The sequence below is a fragment of the Panthera leo genome, chromosome F3 (assembly GCF_018350215.1).
Source record: "Panthera leo isolate Ple1 chromosome F3, P.leo_Ple1_pat1.1, whole genome shotgun sequence".
NCBI lineage: Eukaryota > Metazoa > Chordata > Mammalia > Carnivora > Felidae > Panthera > Panthera leo.
In genome coordinates this window covers 45567051-45577909 of record NC_056696.1, presented here as the reverse complement: position 1 = coordinate 45577909, position 10859 = coordinate 45567051, and positions in this window count along the sequence as shown.

The following is a 10859-nucleotide window of genomic DNA, read 5'->3' as shown; positions in this document are numbered from 1 at the left end:
TTTAAGCTAAGAGCACTCTTATTCTTCATGAACCCTTTAGTTCCTAACTTTAGAGTGTGTGTGTGTGTGTGTGTGTGTGTGTGTGTACATGTGTGTATGTTAAGTGGGGGAAGAGCAGATTCTACAAGTTGTATCCACTAATGATCTGATTTATCTTATTTTTTTATTTAATTACTCTCAATGTTAATTTCTTTCTTAAAGCAGTACTAGTAAGAAAAGTCCATCATTTCTACCATTTGCAAAGGAGTTTTGTGTCAGGATACACCACACACACACACACACACACACTATATAAATATATATGTTATTTTAATTAATGTCCAATTTTATTTATTACACACACCAAGTGGTAATTATTAATTTCTTATAAGAGATGAGGAACCAGAAACATCAAGAGATAAAATTAATCTTCCCTATGTATATTGTATCATTATTTCCAATACCCAAATAGTCCAAGTGTCCATCAATAAATGAATGAGTAAAGAAAATGTGACATATAGATATATATATTGGAATATTATTCAGCCATAAAAAAGAATGGAGTCTTGCCGTTTGTAACAACATGAATGGAGCTAGAGACTATAATGCTAAGTCAAATAAATCAGTCAGAGAAAGACAAATACATATGATTTCACTCATGTGGAATGTAAGAAACAAAACAAATGAACAAAGGAAAAAGAGAGAGAAACAGAAAGACAAACCAAGAAACAGACTCCAAGAAAACAAACTGATGGTTACCAGAGGAGAGGTGGGTGGGGGATGGGTGAAATAGGTGATGGGGATTAAAGAGTACATTTATCATAATGAGCACTGAGTAATGTATGGATTTGTTGTATATTTTGTTGCACTATATTGTACACCTGAAATTAATATAACACTGTATGTTAATTATGCTGAATTTTTAAAAACTTAATTAAAAAATGTAAGAAAATTTTTCTAATGGCATGCAACAGAAAAGAAATAAAATGAAAGCATAATATAACAACCACATTGAGATCAGTATGTCCTTATTAGGCTAAACTACCAAATCCTTAATATTCAAAGTAGATTGGTACCTAATAATACTATTGTTATTACCCTAACATTACTAAATATAACATACAATGAAATTTTAATCAATGTAAAGCAAATAGAAACCAGGGATAATTTGGGATCCTTTGTATGTATGTATGGTATAATACCTAGCCATTAAATGTTTAAAAATTTTTCTCATAATGACACAAAAAACAAAGCTTGTTAGCCTCATAAAATGTCATGTCCAGACTGAGAGTACAAGGTCCAGAACTAAAGTTTCTTTTTTGAAAAGTTAAAGTTGGAATAGAATTTAAAATATGGCATAAATAATATCTAAAATGAGTAATGGGCAAATAAAGAGCTCCATGTTATAAGTATTATTTAAATATAATCTTTCAGGGTACCTGTGTGACTCAGTCTGTTGAGCGTCCGACTCTTGATTTCAGCTCATGATTCCAGGGTCATAGGATCAAGACCAGCATCAGGTTCCACATTTAGTGTAGAGTCTGCTTAAGACTCTCTTTCTCTGTCTCTTTCCGTCTGCCCCTCTCCCCTACTTGTGTTCTTTCTCTCTCTCTCTCTCCCTAAAATAAAAAATAAATAAATAAAATATAATTTTTATATACAATTTAAATTTAAAAAATATATTGAACTTTACAAAAATGTTTATTATAAAGTTTAAGAAAGAAGAGGAAAACAGTAAAACTGGGAAATGGTCCAATTTTTTCACTTAAAAATATTTATTAACATATAAAATGTTCCAGATATTATTTTGAGCACTGGGAGGTTAAAACACTGGCAAAAGTTGATATTCACTGAATGTTATATTAGTAAGAGATCCAGGCATTAATCAAATTATCACAAAACAAATGGAAAATTATAATTGTGATGAATATATTAAGCAGGGTACATGATGGTGTGAAATCACATTACAGTGACAGCTGATCTTGTCTGTGGATTTTGGAATGGTTTATCTGAGAATAATATTTAGTTAAGACTTGACTCAATGAAGGTTTGGGCAACAGAAAATGAATAACAGGTAAAAGAAATAAAAGCGGATTCAACCATATAAAATTTTAAAAGCCAGATTAACAATAGAATGAATTATTTGTCTTTCTGAGTGTGGTATGGGAAGTTCCTCAGTTGGAGAATGAAGGATGTTCACCCACACATGCACATGCACGCACACACACACACACACACACACACTCCCAACCATATGATACACAGATAGATAACATACACATATACACATATATATTATATATATAAATGAAAGATCAAATGGAATTATTCAAGAAGTTTGGAGAGAATGAAAAACATAAACTCAGCTCCACAGTCTTAGTAGAGAATAGCCCTGACTAGTGGCCAAGAAGGATTTTCTTTCTTTTTTGGTTCATTTGTTTTCATTTTCCTTTTTTTTTTTTTTTTTCACTTTTTAGAAATAATCTATTGATCAATTAGTCATGTAGTTTAACATTAATATAATTAATTGATAACCCAAAAGTGCACTCATGGCTAAATGTTTTTAAGTATTGAAAAATTTCTTGACTTATGCTTACAGTATTAAATATGGTTACATATTAAATATTAATTACTTAATGTTTAATAAAATTTTTATGGTGCATATGAAGCAATAAAGAAAGTTAACTTATTAATGTCAAATTAGTAATTATTTCATTAATATTTTATCTGTTCCTATAAAGTTCTGTCACTCCCACCCCCTAAGTGTGTGATTGGCTCTGTTCACAACCCAGGTTTAATTAAAGAATTCAAGACTTGCTTTCAGCGTTATACAATTTCCAATTTAAAAAAATCCTATTTCTCCAATGAACACTTGCTACAGAAAAACAATATAGACTTTGCAAGCCAAGAGATACATTTGTAATTTCTAACCACCACTACTTGCATGAATAAATCACTTAATTTATCTCAGCTCCAATTTTGCCTCTAAAAAATCGACTTTATAAAATTAAACTTCAGGGTTGTTTTGAGAATGAAGATAATGTTTTAAATTACCTGCCACCCTTGATGTGCTTACTAAATTTGCCACAATAGATGCACTATGGTGGAAAGAGAATTAGGCTAGGGATATGATTTGGGTTTAAGCCCTGGCAAAAGCAATTATCTATCTGATTTCTTTATATGACACTTAACTTCTGAGAGTCTGTTTCCTTATGTTTAAAATAGAATAAAACCTGCCCCACCTTTCTCTGAACATCAGGTGAGATAGTATAGGAGACAAGGTGGCAAACCTAAACGGATGCTGTAGATATAGGACCTAGGAAATCTCCTCCCAAGGTATTTGTGTCCATGGTATTACTTGGCCAAGGATAGCAAAAAAGAAGTAGATAGTCTGGACCTACTCAATGACACTCCAAATACTAGGAAAAAAGAAAAAAAAATCTTTCACTTCCACTATTTCCTATTCTATCATTCACCCCCACAAAACCCCAGGACTTCATCCTTGCTTAAAATCACAACCCTTGAGAGAGGGTAGGGTGGGTGATGGGTATTGAGGAGGGCACCTGTTGGGATGAGCACCAGGTGTTGTATGGAAACCAATTTGACAATAAATTTCATAAATAAATTAATAAATAATAAATTAAAAAAAACATAAAAAAACTGAGAACCATAAAAAAAAATCACAACCCTTGTCGGAAGGAGAAAACATAGTGGCATCCAAAGGGATCTGTGTTGGATTTTACATCAAGGTCAATGTGTACTAGTGAGCCCAGTGATGTCCTAGTGCTCTATTGATGAGCTATGATTCTGCTTGTTACTAGGTCCTGAAAACAAGAGAATCCCTACCGATGATGGTAATTTTACGTCGATGTTAATTTATTTTTATCTAGTGATAATGACATATAAAATGAATGTGAATATATTTTCCTTTTTAAAACAAAAGACATGAGGACAGGAGATACATTGCCCCAAAGAATAAAGTCTTATGTTTATATTATTTGGAATTATATAACTTTTTAAATGATATCTGAAATCTGCATGAAAATCCGTAGAGGAAACTGACAAAAACAAGTGAAAACACCTTCATGGTTCTAAATCATTGCCTTTTAAATTCACATAATTCCCCTGGTTTTAAGTTTCTCATATACCTGCATTATGTAGGATATGTTTAAATGATAAGAGAGTAAGGACCTGCCCCATCTTATTTAACACTACTACCTCAGCACATATACTCTTGTACATTTGTGTACATATCACACACAATATCAAGTACTATCAGCAGCATTATATGTAACAAAACTTACTGGCAACACTCCTCTAGTTAAGATTGCATTTTTAAGGACAGTATACAGCCTTTGCTTTTCATTCTCAGAAGATTCTTGTGTTGCTAGAACTATGCCAGCAATTTCAATTTTATGTAGAAAAAAATACTTGTGACGAAAAGAAGAGGAAAAGAAAGAAATTTGGAAGACAACGGATTTAAGTGAAAAAGAAACAATGAATTTCTCTCTGGGACCACGTATTATTTGCTAAAAATGCCTGTTGTGCATACCTTAGACACTGAAGCTTATTAATATTCAGGAAGCCCAAATGAAAGTAGATATGCACACTCAAATTTAAAAATAGAAGATTTATGAAAGGAAAATCCTCCTGTGACTTGACACAAGTTCAGATTTTGCCTTTGACCAAAATAAACGAACATGAGTTCGCCTGAGCATTATAATCGATTAATCCTGGATCAATTTCAGCAAGATGCATTTCAGATGGCAGAAGGATAATTATTAGAAAAGTGTCCTTTCAGATTAATGGTTTATGATATCCATTACCTTATGTTTTGCTAGTATGACTTTTTAAAATATTATTTTATTGAAGATTAGGGGACAAACAAAAGACCGAGAAATTGAGCTATCTCAAGGGTTTGAAATAAATTTCATATCTGTCATCGCTAATACATGAGAAACCAAGTAATACATGTTTACGCGGCAGTAGAAATCCCAACAAATTATATTAACTGTTTTGTATTATTCATATGTACCCTTGTGAATTTGATTTCTTTCCAAAAAATTTCAAGTCTCATTTTTAGAGCCATAGCTAAAATGCAATGCCTGATTTCTGTTGGATATTATATATCCTTTTCTAATAACATTTTATTCTTGTCTGTAGAATCCTTTTGAAGTTTAATTGAATAAAAGGTAAATATTATTATTTTTTAATAATAAATCCCAAATTTTCATGAATTATTTAACTATTGAAACAAAAATCATAAAATTAGAGGATTCCACATACATTTCCTGAGACTTTCTTTGTGGCTTTTGGAGATTCTTGGTTCTTAGGATTATAAAAACAAAAGAACCTCAATGATTTCATAATTTATTAAAAGAAATAAACTCTCTCCTACAAGTAATTATCAAAGCGAACAAAACTATGAATTCAGCATTATAAACTATGATGCAGCCTTATGAAGACCACTTTCTGCAGAGACGAAGTACACAAAGTGTATAATAAAGTATATTTTCTGTGGGAAGTGAAGTAAGGGTGTCACAGAGAAAAACGGATGGAAATGTTGAGGAAAGCTTTATGGGAACCCGACTGTTCTGCAGAAATGAGAATAGGCTACGATGTCAGAAATGCATGTAAACTCAGTATGACATTGTAACTTCTATGGGTTTAGTGAACTTACTCTTGTGTACTTGGTGTGTTCCAGAAGTCAATAGCATCTTTTTTACAGAGATCATGGAGCAAATTTGGAGTTGTACCCAAACTACCTGGCACATAGAGGTTTGGTCATTTCTAACCACTTACATTTTATTCACAAAGGAAGTATTATTTGAATTAATGCTGCAAAATGACTCCTATTTCTCCTGATGGAATATTAAGAATGTTAATTTCAATTTGAGAGAAAACATAAGCAATATGTAGAAATAGAAATGTAGCACATGCACATGGAATATCAAATATTCTGTTATGACTAGAAGCTGTACAGAAAAAGTGGTGGGGGAGGGCAGATAAGGCTGGAGAATAGACTAGGTCCTGACAGTAAAAAATTTAAATCCCTTGCTCGTAAGTGTGGATGAGACTGTGTAAACAGTGGGAATCCGGAATGATTGATGGAGGGCTCAAATGGGCTGTGATAAGTTATCTGTAAATAAAATTTATTTTCTTAGTCAGTAATATGAGCAATACCATCACATGAGGATCTGCCTATTGGTCTATACTGTATATTGAATAAAGACCCAAAACAGTTTAGCCAGTGCCATGTTACTTTCAGTGATACATTCACGCTCTGTGTTTTTCCTTAAAAAAAAAAAACATAAAATATTACAATGTACAAACAACAGAGAAAGTAAATAACTGAAACCTGTATAAGAATCAAGTTTAAGTAAATGTAAACATGTTGTCATCTTAAATTAGAACTGTCAGAGATTGACTTTGGCCATGAGAGCATGATGAGCTCCACTGAACTGCTCTCCAGGGAAACTGTTGAAAATTATCAAAACACACACACACACACTATTGAAAATCTTTGCAAGTGGTCCTAAGAATAACAAACAAACGGGGAAGAAATCTTTCAAGAAAATCTACAATTGGTAAGAAAGAGGAGATATGTTGTTTGAGTCTAGACCATTTCCACCCTCTATCTCAAGAAGACAGATACTCTACTCCAGAATACAGCAGCCAAAAACACAAGGATCCACTTCTCAGCTCCCAGGTACAGAGTGTTCTCCCCAAGAAGCAGGATGTCAGAATTTCTCATCCAGCCCTAGCTGCATATTGCAAAGGCTAAATCCCGTGGTATTGCATTCGAGAGAAAACCAGAGTGGCTTTACTAATACCAGACAAAGTAGACTTCAAAACAAACACACAAATAAAAATATTACTAGACTTAAAGAATGTTTTATAATGATAAAAGGGTCAATTTGTCAGGAAGATGCACCCAACTTCAAAGCACATAACCATACAAAGCAAACATTTACAGATCCGAAGGAAGAAAGAGACATCAATATAAGAAGAGTGGGAGACCTCGTACCCCACTCTTAACAATGAACAAATTGTCAGACAGAAATCAATAAGAAGACCACAAAACTAAACAACACTATATACCAACTGTAACTAACAGACATATATAGAACATTCCACCACAAGCAGCAAAAGACACATTCTTCGTAAGTGCACATGGACCATTCTCTTGTACATGCTAGATCACAAGACAAATCTTAACAAATTTAAGAACACTGAAATCATTTCATGTCTCTTTTCTAATCCCAAGACAAGGAAACTAGAAATCAATAAAGAAAATGAGAAAATCTAAAAATACATGAATATTAAACAAAACACTCTTAAGTAATCAAAGGGTCAAAGAGAAATAAAGAAGAAAATTAGAAAAAACCTTAAGGCATATGAAAATAAAAATACAAAGTATCAAAATTCATGGGATGCAGGAAAAATAGTACTAAGAGGGAATTTTATAGCAATAAATGCTTATGATAAAAAGTAAAAACGATCTCAAACAAACCCAACTTTATGTCAAAAAAAGAACAAAGAACACACTATACCCAAAATTAGCAGAAAAGAGGAAATAATTAAAATTAAAGCAGAAATAAATGAAATACATACTAGGAAAATAACAGAGAAAAATCAATGAAATTAAGAGTTGGTTTTTTGAAAAGAAAAGTAAAAACAGCCAACTCTTGGCTAGATTAAGAAAAAAGAAAACTCAAATAAATAAAATCAGAAACAAAAAAGGAGACATTACAAATGATACCACAGAAATAAAAAGAATCATGAGAGTCTATTATGAATGGTCACACACCAACAAAGTGGACAACCTGGAATAAAAGGATAAAAACCTAGAAATTGGTGGTGGCAATTTATATTTGTGCAGCTACTATGGACACAGTATGGAGGTTCCTCAAAACTAAAAAATAGAATTACCATTTAATCCAGAAATGCCATGGATGTGTATATATTCACAGGAATTGAAGTCAGGATGTTGAAGAGATATCTGTATTCCTCGTTGCAGTATTATTCACAGTAGCCAAAATATGGGAACAACCTAAATTTCCATTAATAGAGTAATGCATAAAGAAAATGTAGTAGATACATACAGTGGAATATTATCCAGCCTTCAGAAGAAAGGAATCCCTGCCATTTGTGACAACATGTATGGACCCAAAACATTTTGCTAAGTGAGATAAGCCAGACACAAAAGGGCAGATACTGCGTGATTCACTTTTATGAGGAATCTAAAATATCAAGCCTATAAAAAAAGTAGAATAGTGGTTGCCAGATGCTAGGGGAGGGAGAAATGGGGAGATACAGTCAAAGGATACAAAGTTTCAGTTACATAAATGAATAAGTCTAGAGATCTACTATACAGCATGAGGCCTATAGTCAACACTGTATTGTATATTTAAAAATTTGTTAAGAGGGTAAATCTTATATTAAGTGCTCTTACCACAACAGAAGATCCAATACAAGAAAACATGGGTTTGGGAAGGAGACTTTTGGAAATGATGGATAAATGGATAGCCTGGTTGTGGTGATGGTTCCATAGGTGTATACTTATCTCCAAACTCATCAAGTTGTATGCGTTAAATATCTATAGGTTTTTGTATGTCAATTGTACCTCAGTAAAATGATTTAAAAAGAAACCACTATGTCTTCTGTATTTGTAAAGCATATAGGGATAAGGAGGAATGGCTTACAAAGATTCACTAGGAAACTTTTGGCGTGATGGTTACATTATTATCTTGATTGTGGTGATGGTTTTACAGGTGTATACATATGTCAAATTTTATCAGATTGTGTATTTTAAATGTCAAGTACTCGCCAATAAAAAAAAGGAAAAGAAAAATTTTAAATCAATATCCAAAGTCACCTGAGGAAAATAACACTCTACACATGTCTGCTGCTTCTATAACAACATTAAGAGGAAAATTGATAATTGAAAAATAAATGTATTCTATGTCCTACCTTGAAGACCAAATTGTTGCTAGAGCTGTGACCTTTGAAATCTTCAATTACTTATTAGTAACCGAATTTTACCTCTGGGTTTCTTTACAGAGCTTGCCCAAAAACTCATATCAATCTCTGAGCAAAAGGTCAGAGTGTTCTCCCATGTAATATGGGTTTTCATTATTTCCTTATAAACTACGACATTTTGAAAATGTCAGCATCAGAGAAAACTTGAATGTTTTTTATTTTTTCTTTTTGATATATAGTATGAGATATATTACATGGAAAACATATGAAATAATTATATATATATAATACATACATATTAAATATATGTGAAAATATGCATCAGAAGAACACATAGAGAAGAAAGCCCTGACTAGGTTTTTAGTAAGTTGTGGTCCTCATTTTACTCTTTTTCTTTTATTTCATAATAACTAATTGAAATAGTTGCTGCAATTAAGTGTCTACTGAATAAGCAGCATCTGAAAGATGAATTAGTATTGCTTGTTAATTTTTATTATCCTAACAAGTGAGATAGGGTGATTAACATCAATGTATGAATCATAAGTCTTGTGATTAGATGTAAAATTAGCATGCATGACACTACACTGTATCCATACAATAATATTACATGCACTCTATGGTGTGAAAATATTACAACACATAAATACCAAGGGAAACAAACTTTAGCATCTATTAACTACTGATCACCAGAGATGACTCAGCTGGAATACCTCATTCCTACCTAATAGAGAAACTGCTATAGAACATGCCTTCTACTGTAAACTACTATAAAATCAGAACATTTCCAGGCAACAAAGATCCCAATGCAGGCATACAATTGCTGAGAGAAAAAAACTCACAATTTTAGACTCATGTTTAGACCAGATTCCTGCCTGGGAGAACTTTTTACTGTGTAGTGGAGGGAGGTTAAGTCCAAACAAGACACAATAGTCTCACTACACTGAGGATGCAAAGGTCAAGTGTGGAGAGGAGATAGGATTCTCAGGGTCTAGAGGAGAAAGAGCTGTGCAAAAGAAGGGCATCAGATACTTGCATGAAGATCCTTCGTGGCTCCTGAGTTAAGAGCTGGGTTGCAATGTACAAGTCAAGAAAGACTCCATGAGGACTACCTGAGAATGGCTGCCTTAGGTTTGAAAGCCAAGAAGGTGGACCAGAGATCACTCAGTATAGGAATAGGTCAGTGTTTAGGTCCAGCCAGAATTGAGAGGTTCTTCTGAACTTAAAAGACCAAAGTTTAGGAGTCAAATAAAGTTCATTCCTTATTACCGAGGAAAAAAGTAAAATAGATATGCCCTAGCAAAGAATGAAATTAAGCCAAACAGGATCCAGAGGATTCTCCAGTAACTCAACTCCATGCACCAACAAAGCACAACAATAAAACAGGAGAAAGTGTACACATCTGAGCAACACCAGTGAACTGACTGACATCTGTAAAATTTTATACCCAACAAGACAGAAGATAAGTCTTGATAGTTCCATATCTGGTTTTTTAAATAATTTTGTATGTGAAAACTTAAAAAAACCTCAAGACCCAGATAGTGTCACTTGTAACTTATATCAAATCATAGCAAATATTTAAGGAATTAGACATCTAAGGAAGATATGATATCAGTACATCAGTAATACAGATGTGACTCAACTAATCTGTTCTGCTCACCATCTCCTCCCATTCAATTCCATATATATTCTTTCCTGACATCTTTTTATTGTAGAAGAATATGAAAAATATTAATACAGTTATGAAGACACACATTCTGTGGCAGAAACTGGCTAGTTATTTGTGAACATTCATTTTATCTTGACACTGTTAGATCTTATTGCCCAGACTCCTTACAGAATCTGACACGGTGTGTTCACCAACAGAACAAGAATAGAATTGGCACATGTCACCTCTAGCC